The sequence below is a fragment of the Cetorhinus maximus genome, chromosome 9 (genome assembly GCF_964194155.1).
Source record: "Cetorhinus maximus chromosome 9, sCetMax3.hap1.1, whole genome shotgun sequence".
Taxonomy (NCBI): domain Eukaryota; kingdom Metazoa; phylum Chordata; class Chondrichthyes; order Lamniformes; family Cetorhinidae; genus Cetorhinus; species Cetorhinus maximus.
In genome coordinates this window covers 107,311,797-107,327,661 of record NC_135887.1, presented here as the reverse complement: position 1 = coordinate 107,327,661, position 15,865 = coordinate 107,311,797, and the positions used below count along the sequence as shown (strand labels likewise).

General features: G+C 41.2%; 1 protein-coding gene across 23 annotated transcripts in view; it reads left to right on the top strand.

The window, feature by feature from the left end:
- Positions 1-15,865, top strand: part of plekha7b (pleckstrin homology domain containing, family A member 7b) — a 500,085-nt gene that overhangs the window by 374,102 nt on the left and 110,118 nt on the right. The window lies entirely within an intron of this gene.

The window sequence follows — 15,865 nt, the reverse complement described above, 5'->3', positions numbered from 1 at the left end:
ACAATTTGCCAATAGCTTTATGAATAGTTTTCCAGTGCTCTGACTGAGGCACAAACTAAAATAAAGCATGAGTCAGTACATTTCCTCATTTCTGATTGGCTAGCTCACTATAATATTATTGGTCTGTTTTGAGCTTATAAACACTGACTTATTTAAAACTGTACAATTCTAACTAGTTAGTGTCGAGTTATCTTGACTTAGTTTTCTGACTGGCTCATTATATTCATTGTATAAAAGGAGCTATAAATCTGAACTTTCAAAAGTGTTGAACAGATGTTTCAAATAAAATATTTAATAGCACTAATGTTCTTGTTAATAATTAATCTGGTGGCTTGAAGACATACTGTTACCATATAACATCTGGATCTAGATTTCATATAATTGATGGGGTTATACAACGACAGATGATCTTGTCCATCCAGCCCAATTGTGATACCTGTGCATCAAATATAAAGTCTCCCCAACCCATTCAAAATCATGTGATCTCCTAGGAAAGGTGGACAAACATGTTAGAAACCCGAACAAATGTGAAAAATTTCTCTCTTCCCGCCGCCATTCCCCCCCCATCCGATCACAACTGTAGTCTGGAAGATCACCTGGCCCTGAATTCAATGCATTAGTTACCTTTTGTACGAGTACGAACTGATCTCTGCCCAACCACAAACAGGTCCAGCTCTCACTTGAGAACTAGAATCTGCACCATGGCCTGAATCTTTCAGGCGGTGGGCGGGCTCGGCGGGAGCAGGCAGGGGAAGTCGCAGAGCCGATCGCCGCCTGTGATCAACTTCGCGCTGCCATTTTACGTGGGCAGACCAATTAAGGCCCGCCCAGCATAAGACACGGCCAGTAGCGCTCAGTGCTACCTGTGCAGGTGGGGGGAGGAGGGAGAGTCAGGGCCGTGACTCATGGAGCTGCCTCAGAGAGATTGAAGGGCTTCTGAAATTATGAAGTGAAAGGTTTATAAATTTATTTAAACATCCTCTCATGTAACTGTCACATGAGATGGGACATGTTTTTATACGTATGAAATTTTAAAAATTTATTTAATAAAAGCTTTAGGAAACCTCATCCCGCTCGTGGATGAGGTTTCCTAAAAAACGCAAAGGCCGCTTGACCTTTTCGCCTGCCCGCCAACCTTAAGGTTGGATGGGCAGCGTTTGCAATAACCTTAATTAGTTCCTTAATAGCCTTAACAGGCCATTCATATATCGGCAGGCACGCAGCCGACTCCAGCAGGTGCCCGCCGAACGAAACATCGCAACTCGGCGCAATAACGTGTCATTTTACGCGTCAGTGTGTCGGGCCCGTCCCCGCTCGCTGACTGAAAAATTCTGCCCCATGAGACAACAGTTTTCCTAGAGGTCTGCTATTCTTTGGTAAAAGAACCATCTCCTGACATTTAGCCTAGTTGTGGCCTTATACAACTTAAAATTGTAAACCCTGGTCCTCCCTAACTCACTTAATTGCGACAAACTGTTAACTTGAATGTAATCTATTCTCTTAATCATCTTGTAAACCTTAATCAGTTTTCCCCTAAATCTATCATTCTCAAAAGTGTAGAGCCCCAGCTCATTTAGCCTATCTTAATAACTAAGTCACTTTAAACAGAGAATTAGCCTACTTATCCTCCTTTGGACCCTTTTCAAAGCCTCAATATCACCCGCCATGTGAGGAGAAAGAAACTGGATCGTTTTCTTCCTGACCAAATAAGGTTTTGTACAAAAATAAAGCAATACGTTTTGTCTTGTAGTCAACTGTTCTATAAATACATCCAGCACCATATTCACTCTAGCTATTGCTTCATTGCATTGTATATTAAATTTATGCATGAAAGTACCTACATTTCCTCCTTTCTCCACTACTTTAATGCTTTTCCCTGAAGAGCATATGTATGTTCAGCATACACCTTGCCCACCTTCCAAGTTAAGCATCATTTGTCAGCCGTGAACCTAATTCCTCAACACTTCAAAATCCATATGAAGCAGTTGAATATTTGCTGTCCTGCACTTGCACAAATCTTAGTATCTTCTGAAAATTTCGCAAATCATGCCCCCAAACACCAACATCTAGATCATTGACAAAAATATTAAAGAAATACAGTAATATTTTTGCTGCCCAACATAGGCAGTATTCCAAAACAATTAACAATCACATCTATACTTATGTTATTAAGTGTAAACTTGCCATAAAGCTCCACACCATTATTATTCGCTGAATAATGCAGCCCACACTTCCCAACAATGTGCCATGGGGTGATGGGCTTCAGGCCTGCACCTCCAGTTCCCTACATACTGAGCTCCTGCTTCATTGCTCTATGGAGGTCAGGGACATCCCACAGGGGAAGAAAAAGGAAGCCATTAGTTTTACTAGAACTATTGGCCTGTTGAAATTGCCTTGTTTTCTCTAATTAGGCAACAAGACAAGGAGAGGGAGCAGAATTGAATCGCTGCTCTGGCAGTCACCCCAAATTTGAACAGGGTTGTGAAACAGAAGACTGCCAAGGACCACCACTAAAGGATCATAAGTGACATTTAGGTGATTGCATGAGCACCGTTGTCCTACATAATGCAATGTCACCAACAATGTATAAAGATAAAACGAAGTGACCCCATAATAGCTTTTCCTAAGAATCAAAGTCTGTCGAGTAACAAGTGTGAACATTAGCTGAAATTATATTCAAGTAATTATAGTAGTAGTTAGAGAATCTACAACTAAATCCTTTACCATGAATAACAAACTTAACGACCATAACCTGTTGGAGCAGATAGTATCCTATAACAATGCTGATGAGTATCCTGAGTGCAGGGTTTATAAATTCCATACATGCGTTATTCTCTGTAGAGACAGCATGCTTCTGGCTAGCAAAAAGTCCAACGTTGGAAGTGTTACTTCTTGAAGTGATTGCTTTAAGTTGTAATTATATAATCATGTATTTATCTTTTGCAGTAATTGAGCAGCAACAACAACTTACATTGTTATAGCATCTTTAACCTAGTAAAATGTCCCAAGATACTTCACGAAGCATTATCCAACAAAATTTGACTGCCCCGTATAAAGATATTAGGACAGATGATAAAAAGGCTTGTACGATTTCCATGGAGCCCAATAACTTTTAAAGGGAATTTCAAACTTTCAGTTAACAGCTGAAAGAATAATGCATCAAGATTTCATGTTTTAAAACACTTACTGCACCAAATAACTAAAACACTATTAACTAAACACTCTTCATTTGTAGGCAGCTCCTACTTTAAACAATAGAAATAATTGGTTTCTTTTTACTTACCTTGCATCGCACTGTCCATGGATTACAGTTCTTATTGAAAACTGTTCACAGGTACTCCCAGCTTCCAATGGGTTGTTTCTTTTTAACTTTCCTAGCTGGGTTACCTCTAATCCCAGAATCATCTCTTACTTTGAGGGTTACACAGTAAACTTCTTCCTCTAGCTTCAAGCTAGGCAAGTCTTCCAGCCTACTTTCATTCTTCACAAACTTCGTCTTCAATCTGAGTGTGAACTCCCACCCACGTTCTGAGTGATGAGCAATTGAATCAGCATTTTCTGTGCTTAAGGTGCAGGCCTGGCTGATTCTATCACTTGCTCTCTACCTTTCAGTTGACTGCAGACCACACAAGATCAAAATTTGATGTGCCTATGTTTACAGGGAAGTCAGTAACCCCATCTCAACATGGCTTCCTCATACTCTCCCCTATGGCAATGGGAAAAAAATTAGCTGCGTATCTAAGTGGAAATGTTAATTAGTTATTTTCAATCCCAACACCCTTTCATCTTAGAGGTAAAGGGATAGTTTACAGCACAATTGTTTACCACTTAATACCTACAGTTGCTTGGTGATACAGAACTTAAATATTGTTGAAAAGCGAGGCATATGGCCAAAGCTTTTCGTCTTGTACTCAGGACAAATGCAAGAATACCAAATTTCAAATGTCCATAACAATATACAGTACAGGAGAAAAAGATGCTGACTGGTTGACAAGTCAGCTCTGGTCGAGCTGTTGCCATGGAGAAAGCAATGGGAAACTATAGGCTCCCCCAAGCTCCTGGGTAATTCAAAAAAGGTGCAAAGGTTTGAACATAAAAATGTTCAAATATATATAAACAAAGTAGCTGGCAGAAGCTTGAAATTGGGGCTAAAAGACATTTAGCAATACAGAATACAGAAAGCTTTATCCTTTATTTAACTGCTGTCCTTGACTTAATGTGTTTGATGCTGATACTGCTGTCTGAAATTAGGAACGTATTTCCTTCCCTGGTGAGCACAAAATTTATAAAACAGATAATATTGAAAACCCCAAAGAGCAGCAGGAACATGGAGATGAATAAGTGGAACTCTAGCATATTAAGAATAATTAAGAAATGGCCAGGCACATTGGGGAAGAAACATCAAAGACCAAAACATACCTGAAATCCTTAATGCTTTGATAAACAGTTTTGATCATGAACTTAGCTGTCAGAGTTGGGATTGGTCCAAATGAACGGAAGGAGCTTCAGCTTCTAGGGCAGCCAAATCTCTTGGAAAAGTGTTTCCTGGTAAACCAAAAGAAGTCTGCCATGCAGCTCAGTCTATTGGTTCCTAATAATTTATAATCCACAGCGCCTTATTTGGTTTCCCTTGCAATAGACATATGTTCAGGATGACTACTATAAATCAAAATTTATTACCCCAGTCTTTCTACTGAGTTAAGTTGGTATCAAAGATTTTGTGTTTGCAGGTAGCTACAAACCGGGTGAATGTGGTTTAGATGTTAGCACCAGTCCATTACATCTCTCCTGCAATTTGTTCCCACACAGTGTGTGCGTTGGGCTGGTGACTTAGTGCTGCAGGGTGCATTACCTAGACTGGGCAGAGGGCAGTGTGAATCTTACAAAATGTCATTAAGTTTGAATTATTCTGATTACAATCAGCTGTATTAGTTTAATGTATGCAGGGTCAAAGGTGGGACAATTAAAATTGTACTTTTGAGTTTCTTTTTAAACTAAAGCTGAAAATCTATGAAGGGTTGTGTTTATTTTGAAGGACTTACATAGGAACAGAAGCAGGCCATTGAGCCCCTCGTCTTGGGTGCTGACAATCAAGTATCCTGAATTAGTAATTTCTAACTGAGGTGGAGATGACCCTTTTGAACTCATGTTGGCATTCCATTAGAATACTTATTCAGCAATTTTACTCAGTTTGTTAAGTGAATGTTTGGATCCTGCACATCAGATTAAGCAGATTTCATTGTTGATAACTGGCCATTTTGTCTGGAATGACAAAGGCAATAAATAAGTAGTTTCTCATCAGCATTTCTTCTTTTTAAAGGGAAGAAGGGAGGGAAAATAGTTTCATTTAGGAAACATATACGGTGGCTAAAACAAGAGTCATGGCAATATAATTTAGCCTTAAAGATTGAAACAGGACAGTGAATCTATTTACAGTTTGGAGCTTGTGTATTTTTCATACTGCACCACACTGAGTAGATTTTAGAAATCTAATCTGTAATTTGAGTGATTAAAATTGGCTTGATCTGTGCAAATGTAGTTAAAAAAAATTAATCATGCTCATTCCAAAGAAATATTTAAAGTATTAAATTCATAACAACATTAGCAGGGACAGCTCGAACACAATTGACTGCTGACCTGGGTTGTAATTTTCTGAATGGTTGTCAGTTCACGTTAACAATTTCCACTGTGGAGCTTAGTTTTAACTCTGTGTGATTACGCGACAAGCTCCAATTGTTGGACAGGGGAACAGAACATTGCTGCAGTCCAAGCTGTAACAGTGGGGTGAGGTGGCTGCCAGTGGTACGTGTTCAATAAGTACACATTACGGACCAACTTACTAAATGATGTGCAGGAAGAAATTTCAAAGCCAAAGACAACAGTGTAAAAGCAACCTATTAGGAAATGAAAAGACCATTACCATTGTCGGTGGGGATACAAATGTCTTGTGCAGTATTTATTACATCATTGTTGTAGTTTGGCTCAGCTTGTAATGTCGCGGTGAAGGCTCATCAAATATTGAACACAAACAGTGAATGTTATTATCACAATTAGTGGCTGTCAGCAGAAGGCATGGAGCAGGTAAGCAAAGAAAAGGCCAGAAATTTCCTTGGTGGTTTGAACTTATTCCTGAGGGCAAAGTGATGTTTGTGCACTGCGCATTGTGTTGCTTTCAGTAGGTTTTTATTGATTTTAAAATATCAATGATTTTTTTCTTATTGCTACTAATAGGCCTTCAGTGAAAAAAATGGTTTTCCCCTCTTTAAAGCTAATTCCTACCAGGGTACAGTTCCAAGAGTGCCAGCAAACCTCCAGTATGTCACCTGAGTGCCCGTTCGCTGTATGTTGGATGGCTACTTGATCATGGAGGACAACAGCCAAGCCTCCTCTTGCCCTCACCAGCATCCACACATATGTTGCTAGGACTTATCAGATTGCAATTAGAGGCCCTGGCAATTTTTTTTCCAATCTTCAGTATTTTGAAATGAGCTGCAGTTTTGTTCAATATTTATTTTTTGACTTCAAATTGAATTTGCATTGATCTACAAAGTTCAGACCAAATAAACATTAATAAATTACTTGCCCTTCTCTCCCTCCGCCCCAGCTTAGAGCTGTCTTCACATCAGATGAAAAGAAGTGTGGAAATTAGATGCATGATTTCAATTTGACAGAATTTATTTGTAGCAATGAATGTAAGTGAATTGGAAATTCACAACAAATGTCTATAATTTTATTCTGATATGGTTGCAGGTTATGGAAAAGCTTTCACAAAATGAATGCCTTCGATGGTCGATTTAGTTAGTTTTGTAAGTAACCATTGTGTCAATCATTTGTATTTTTAGAAATAAAACTAAGATACACTAAGGGATGTTCAGGTTCTCTGCCTGTTACCGTGAAATTAATTAATCTCATTTCTTCTGGGGCTCATATTTATGGAGCCTTTAGTAGTAGGTTGTTTACAAATCAGGTGAAAAGATAACATGTGCAGCTGCAGGGATCTTGGACTTAGAAGGGCAAGAAGTAGAATTAGTATGGGTGGAGGAAAAAAAGGAACCAGGTCAGAATATGCTGGTGGGAGTATTTTTTTGCTTCCAACTCCCTAACAGTGCATATAAGTGTTGGGCATAGTATTAATGAAGAAATAAAAGGAATTTGTAATAAAGACAATGTTATAATCATGGGAGATTTTATTTTATAGAATGGACAAATCAGATTGCCAAAAGTTGTTTTGATGATGAGTTTATGGAATACATTCGAGACAGTTTCCTAGAACAAGATATCATGGAACCAACCAGGGAGGAGGTGCTTTTATTTAAATCTTGTTTTGTGTAATGCAACAGAGTTAATTAGTAAACTCATAGTAAAGAATCCTTTGGGAAAGAATGATCATAATTTGATAGAATTTCACATCGGGTTGAGAATGATGTACCTAACTCCAAAATTAGAGTATTGAACTTAAATAAATCCAATTACATAGGTCTGTGGGATATATTAGCTAAAGTGGATTGAGAAATTAGATTGAAAGTTACAACAAGATGAGCAATGGTGAACAAGTGAAGGTGTTTTTCATAATTCTCAACAAGTCTGTTTTCCATTGAAAAATAAAAGCTCCACAGGAAAAGCGATCCATCCTTGGTGAAGTAAATAGCTTAAGTATAGTTTAAGTAAATAGCCTTAAGTATAAGTATATAGCCATTGTTTCCAGGACTGTTACTGACCTCATCTCCTCTGGAGATCTTCCTTTCACAGCTTCCAACCTGATAGTCTCTCAACCTCGGATGGCCCGCTTCTACCTCCTACCCAAAATCCACAAACAGGACTGTCCCGGCAGACCGATCGTGTCAGCCTGTTCCTGCCCCACGGAACCCATTTCTTGCTATCTTGACTCCATTCTCTCTCCCCTTGTCCAGTCCCTTCCCACCTACATCCGTGATTCCTCTGACACCCTACATCATATCAACAATTTCCAGTTCCCTGGCCCCAACTGCCTCTTCTTCACCATGGACGTCCAATCCCTCTAGACCTCCATCCCCCACCGGGATGGTCTGATGGCTCTCCGCTTCTTCCTCGAACAGAGGCCCGAACAATCCCCATCCACCACTACTCTCCTCCGTCTGGCTGAACTTGTTCTCACACTGAACAATTTCTCCTTAAACTCCTCTCACTTCCTCCAAATAAAAGGTGTGGCTATGGGTACCCGCATGGGCCCCAGTTATGCCTGTCTCTTTATGGGGTATGTGGAACATTCCTTGTTCCAGTCCTACTCCGGCCCCCTCCCACAATTCTTTCTCTGGCACATGGATGCCTGCTTCATGCTCTCGTCTGGACCTGGAAAAATTTATTAATTTTGCTTCCAATTTCCACCCCTCCATCATTTTCACATGGTCCATCTCTGACACTTCCCTTCCCTTCCTTGACCTCTCTGTCTCAATTTCTGGTGATAGACTGTCCACCAATATCCATTACAAGCCTACAGACTCCCACAGCTAACTCAACTACAGCTCCTCACACCCCACTTCCTGTAGGACTCCATCCCATTCTCTCAGTTCCTTTGCCTCCGTCACATCTGTTCTGATGATGCCACTTTCAAAAACAGTTCCTCTGACATGTCTTCCTTAACTGAGGTTTTCTACCCACTGTGGTTGACAGGGCCCTCAACCATGTCCAGTCCATCTCCCGCGCATCCACCCTCACACTTTCCTCTCCCTCCCAGAAACATGATAGGGTCCCCCTTGTTCTCACTTATCACCCCTCCAGCCTTCGCATTCAAAGGATCACCCTCCGCCATTTCCGCCAACACCATGATGCCAGCATCAAACACATCTTCCCTTCACCCCTTGGCGGCATTCCGCAGGGATCGTTCCCTCCGGGACACCCTGGTCCACTCCCCCATCACCCCCTACACCTCAATCCCCTCCCACGGCACCTTCCCATGCAACCGCAGAAGGTGCAACACCTGCCCCTTTACTTCCCCTTTCCTCACCGTCCAAGGGCCCAAACACTCCTTTCAAGTGAAGCAGCATTTCACTTGCACTTCCCTCAATTTAGTCTACTGCATTCGTTGCTCCCAATGCGGTTTCCTCTACATTGGAGAGACCAAACGCAGACTCGGTGACCGCTTTGCAGAACACCTTCGGTCTGTCTGCAAGCATTACCCAGAACGCCCTGTCGCTTACCATTTCAACACTCCACCCTGCTCTCATGCCCACATGTCCGTCCTTGGCCTGCTGCATTGTTCCAGTGAAGCGCAACGCAAACTGGAGGAACAGCACCTCATCTTCCGACTAAGCACTTTACAGCCTTCTGGACTGAATATTGAGTTCAACAATTTTAGATCATGAACTCTCTCCTCCATCCCCACCCCCTTTCCGATCCCCCCCCTTTTTTTCCAATAATTTATATAGATTTTTCTTTTCCCACCTATTTCCATTATTTTTAAATGTATTTTCATCCATTGTCTTATCTCTACCTTTTAGCTTATTTCGATTCCTTCACCCCATCCCACCCCCACTAGGGCTATCTGTACCTTGCTTGTCCTGCTTTCTACCCTTAATTAGCACATTCCTTAGATAATATCACCACCTTCAAGACCTCTTTGTCCTTTTGCCTATGACATCGTTTGGCTATCTCCACCTATCACTGGCCTCTATCCAGCTCTACCTGTCCCCCCCCCCCCCCCTTTAACCAGCTTATATTTCACCTCTCTTCTATTTTTACTTAGCTCTGTTGAAGAGTCATACGGACTCGAAACGTTAACTGTGTTCCTCTCCGCAGATGCTGCCAGACCTGCTGAGTTTCTCCAGGTATTTTTATTTTTGTTTTGGATTTTCAGCATCCGCAGTTTTTTGCTTTTAGCTTAAGTATAGTGTCAGGTTAAAAGAAGAGACTTCTAATATTGCCAAGAAGAGTACTAAATCTGAGGATTGGGAGCATTTGGATATCAGCGTAGGTATTGATAAAGGCAGTGAAAATAGAATCTGAGAGTAAACTAGCCAATAAGATCTTCTACAGATATGTGAAAAGGAAGAGTAGCGAAAGTGAATGCGGGCCACATGGGCTGAGACATGAGAAATTATAATCAGGAATTAGGAAATGACAGATTTACCATGGGTGTAATTTCACCCACGATGGTGGGTGAAAAGTGGTTCCTGAGCCCACATTTGTCAGCAATGGGACTGTTTTGGCAATTTTACCAGAGGCAGCCTTCTAATGGACTGCCAGCGGGCCAGCCACCCAAGTGAGGATGGAAGACAGGATCCTGATGCTGCTGACCCAATTAGAGGGATAGATGGTCACTGCTAAGACATTGGGGTGCCTCAAATGAAGATGCTGACAGGCAGCTAATTAGAAATGAAAATTTAAGGGGACAGAGGGAAACCCCTTTGCTGGGGCGGGGGGGCGGACAAGATTGTTGGGGCTGCAGGGTCTGCCTATGGCTCTATTGGCCCCCAGGCTGACTCCATGAAACTGGCAACCTCCCCATGTGATAATGGGCCACCCCATCATCGCCAAAATGCCAGTACTTTGCCAGTCCGCTGCTGAAGATAGGCAGTATTGTACATGGAAGCACAAAATTACAAAGAACTATTGATAGATTAAGCGATCGGGCAAAACTGTAGTAAATGGACTTCTACTCATCAGGGAAAACTCAAGATCTTATCAAATCACTGCAAGATGATCTTCTGGAATTGCAAAAACAGCAGGACCAATGGGAGATGGCACTCAATGCCAAAAAATGCTATCTCATGTGCGTCACCAACAAAAAGGTTCCACCAGCAGGTAGCTTTAAGTTCGGTAATCAAATTCTCCAACAGATAAATACACAAACATACCCGGGCGTTCAGCTTAAAAACATTAGTCTTCAATGGGGATTCCACATTCTGCAGATAGCATCCAAAGCAAACAGGGTTCTTGGATTTCTGAGGAGGAATCTTTGGTATTACAACAAAAATATCAAGAGTTATAGCTTACCAAACATTTGTTCGTCCAGTCCTGGAGCATGCAAGCTGCGTTTTGGGATCCTTATATGGTGAGAGATATAAATAAGGCTGAAGAGATGCAAGACGCGATTCTGCACGAATCAGTATGGGAAATACACCAGTGTCACATCCTTGGTCAAAGATTTGGAATGGGAATCACTACAGCAAAAGAGGGAAAAAAATAGACTGACCGCGTTCTGTAAAATATGGAATGGACTGGTGGGTATTGACAGGAAACAAGTACCTGGTGGCCTCCGGCAATGATATAGGTAGCCATCCACACAAACTACAAAGACCATTTGTTTCTAAGACCGTGTATCAACAATCTTTCGAAGCACAACCCCACAATGGAACAAGCTGTCAAAGGAAATAGTCACAGACTGATCGCTTGAAGTCTTCAAGACTTATCTTTAGATTCTTTCTATTTTTACGTTTTCATTATGATATCAGCAGGTTTAGCTAGCATTACCCATATAAATATTGCCAGAGTATGGACATTAGTCTGTGATGCCAATGCAACTAAAGTAGAAGCAGAAAGATAGGGCAGAGTACTTTCTAAATAGTGAAAAGCTAGAAACAGTGGAGATCCAATGAGACAGGGGGATCTAGATGCCTAGATCAATAAAATGTCATGAACAGGCAAAGAAAATGAAAGGTTAGTGAAATGCTAGTTTTCTAGTCCTCTAGACACGAATACAAGGGGGTAGATATTATGCTACAGCTATACAAAGCCCTGATTAGACCCCGGTTGAGTGCTGAGAGCAGTTCTGGGCACCACAGCATAGTTTTATCACAATGATACCTGGACTCCAAGGGATAAATTATGAGGAGAGATTGCACAAACATATGTTTTATTCCCTGGAATTTAGAAGGTTCAGTAATTATTTGATCAAAGTTTTCAAGATATTAAGGTAGAACAGAAACTATTTCTATTGGGCATTTTCTAAGAATGAGAGACAGACGTTTCGAGAGTGAAATTTGGAAATACTTTTACAAATAAAGACAGGTAAAAGTTTGGAAACCCCTTCTGCAAATTACAGTTGATGCTAGATTAATTATAAGTTTTAAATTGCAGGCTAATGGGTTTCTGTTACCAAAAGCTAGTAGGGCACATGGGGCTCAGGCGGGTCAATTGAGTTAGAACGCAAATCAGTCATGATCTCATTTGAGTGATGGAACAAGTTTGAGGGGCTAAGTGGTGCACTCCTGTTCCTATGATCATAAAGTAATTAGTATTCATGAAGAAAATGTACTGGAGAAACTAATAACTGAAAGCCAACAAATTCCCTGTTTCTGATGGTGACAATCTTGGGTTTTAAAGGAGGTGGCTACAGAGATGCTGGATGTACGGGTTGTGGTCTTTCAAAATTCCCAGATTCTGGTAATTTTGATTAGAAAGTAGCAAATATAAAACTGCTATTCAAGAAAGGAGGGAGAGAGAAAACTGGGAACAGCAGGCCACTTAGCTTGACATCAGTCATTGGGAAAATGCTGGAATCCATTATTAAGGAAGTGGTAACAGGGCATTTTGAAAATTATAATATGATTAGGCAGAGTCAACATTGTTTCATGAAAGGGAAGACTTGCTTGAGAAATCTGAGAAATCTTTTAAAGATGTAACTAGTAGGGAAGATGAAGGCAAACCAGTAGAAGTAGTATATTTGATTTTCTAAAAGCATTTGACAGGGAGTCACAAAGATCTTGTTATACAAGATAAGGGCTCATGGGTTTGCGAGAATATATTAGACAGATCGAGGTCAGGAAACAGAGTAGGGATAAATGGGTCATTTTTGGGGTGGCCAGCTGTTACTAGTGGGGTGCCAGAAGGATCATTGCTGGGTCTTCAGCTATTTACCATCTATATTAATTACATAGACAAAGGGACTGAATGTGATGTGATGCAAGTTTGCTGATGATAAAAAGCTAGGTGGGAAAGTAAGCTGTGAGGAGGAAACAAAGATGGCAAAGGTTATAAACCAGTTAGGTGAGTTGGCATGAAGGTGCCAGAGGAATATATTGTGGAGAAATGTAGGGCATTCCCTTTGGTTGGAAGAAAAGGAAAACTGAATATTTTTAAATGGTGAGAAATTATTCAGTGGTGGTGTTCAAGAGGAATTTTGGCATCCTTGTACAAGATATGAATATTAACATGTAGTTACAGCAAGCAATTAGGAAAGTAAGTGTATGCTGGCCTTTATTACAAGGGGCTGGAGTACAAAAATAAAGAAATATCGCTGCAATTGTACAGGGCTTTGCTGTGATTACACCTGGAGTATTGTGTAACATTTTGGTCTCTGTACCAAAGGAAAAATATGTTTGACTTAAAGGTGGTGCACCAAAGGTCCACTTGATTCCTGGGAATAGCGGGTTGTCCTATGAGGAAAGGAGAGATTGAGTAGTATGAGCCTATACTCTCTGGAGTTTAGAAGAATGAGAGTTGATTGTATTGAAACATGTAAGTTCCACAGAGGGCTTGTTAAGTTGGATGCTGGAGAGGCTCTTTCATCTGATTGCAGAGTTGAAAATGGGGGCCACAATCTCAGGATAAAGAGTTGGTCACTTAAGACCGAAGTGAGGAATTTCTTTACTGAAATTAAAAACATTAATTAACAAAAACATTGCTGGAAAACCTTAGCAGCCTTGGAGCATCTGCGGAGAGAGGAACAGAGTGAACATTTCAAGTCCAAAATGATTTCTTCAGAACTGAGATGGTTGTGAGTCTTTGGAATTCTCTACCCTGAAGGGCTGTCAATGCTCAGTCTTTTGGTATATTCAAGACTAAGGTCAATAGATTTTTGGACTCTTAAGGAAAGTAAAGGGTATGAGACCAGGCAGGAAAGTGGAGTTGGGGGTTGAGGATCAGCCATGATCTTATTAAGCATTGGAGCTGGCTTGAGGTGCCATATGATCTACTCCTGCTCCTATTTCCTATATTCTTCAGTGCTCCCTGCAAATGCAGATTCCATGAACTGAGTTTTTATTTTGTGTGTAGTGGATCAGACATGTCCTTCAGGGCTAACGCATTGACCTTTTTTAATGCTTGGTTATACCGGATTGGTCAATGTATCTTCATGACCTGTCCAGGCCCACTGTATTTGGAGAAGAGAAACTTCTCTATCCAGAATGTACAACTCTCTGGCTCAAGTGTTGGTTAAGCTGAATAGCAGGGTGCATTTAAGGGAAGCTCGATAAACACAAGGGGCCTAAGAGTAAAAGATAATGCAGAGGGCTGGATGGAGGCTCAGGTGGAACATAAACACTGGCTTGACCAGATGGGCTAAATGGCCTGTTTCTGTGCTGTAAATTCTATATAATTCTATGTATTTTTCTCATCAGTCAAATGGAAAAGCAACATGCTCTTTTTATGCATTCATGGAATGTAGGAGCAAGACCAGCATTTATTGCCCATTGCTGATTGTCCTTGAGAAGGTGATAGTGAGCCCCTTCCTTGAAATGCTACAGTCTGTGTCATACATGTTCTCCCACAGTTCCAGGTTTTAGACCCAGTAACAATGAAGCAATGGTAACATGATTCCAAGTCAGGATGATGTGTGACTTGGAGGGAAACTTGCAGGTGATGGCGTCCCCGTGTGCCTGCCATCCTTCATCATCTGGATGATAAAGATCACAGTTTCAGAAGGTGTTGTTGAAGATAGCTCAGCAAGTTGCTGCAGTGCATCTTGGAGATGGTACACACTGCAGCCACAGTGTACTGGTTGTGGAGGGAATGAATGTTTAAAGTGGTGGATGGGGTGCTGTTCAAGTGGGCTGCTTTGTCCAGGATGGTGTCAAACTTCTTGAGTGTTGCTGGAGCTGGACTCCAGGCAAGTGGAGAGTATTCCATCACACTCCTGACTTGTGCCTTGTGGATGATGGAAAGGTTTTTGGAGTGAGGAGATGAGTCACTTGCTGCAAAATTCCCAGCCTCTGACCCGCTCTAGTAGCGACAATGTAGTGCAGTTAAAGTTTCTGGTCAATGGTGATCCCCCAGGGTGTTGATGATGGGGAATTCAGCAGTAGTAATGCAATTGAATGAGGGGAAGTGGTTAGACCATCTCTTGTTCAAAATGATCATTGCAATTGTGGGATTACATAGCTCTATACCATGCTGCCTTTGTTCAGCATGCATGCAATCTGTGATTTAGCTTCACCTGGTGGGCATCTTGTGTAAACCTAGTGCTGCTCTCGACATGCTTCTCTGCACTTCTCGTTGAACCAGGAATGATGATAATGGTACACTGAGGGATATGTTGGGTCAGGAGGGTTCAGGTTGTGACGGAATACAAATCTTCTGCTGTCCCATAGATGCCCACTTTTGAGCTGCTTGATCAGTTCTGAATCAATCCCATTTAACACAGTAAAACCATGCCCATGTAAGTCAGACAACCACTAATCAATGCTGGAAAAACTCAGGTTTAGCAGCATCTGTGGAGAGAAAGACAGAGTTAACTTTTCAAGTCCGTATGACTCTTCAGAAAAGAAGAGGAGTTCTGAAGAAGAGTCATACGGACTCGAGACTGGTAAACTCTGCCTTTCTTTCCACAGATGCTATCAGACCTGCTGAGTTTTTCCAGCATTTTTTGTTTTTGTTTCAGATTTCCAGCATTCGCAGTATTTTGCCTTTAACCACTAATCAATGTTTATTTAATTTTCACAAAGTGACCTCCCAAAATAATTTACAGAAAGTGCAGTACTTACACATCCAAAGGCATTTGACAGCATTTCTAATAAAAGGCTATTAGTTAAGTTCCATGCTATGGGGCTTCGAGGAAAAGCATAGGAATGCATAAGAAAATGGCTGAACATAGAAAACAATTACCACCTGCTAAAGGTGTTGTGTTCAGGTGCAGAGAAGAACTTGTTACTACAGTGATCAGTCTTAGTAC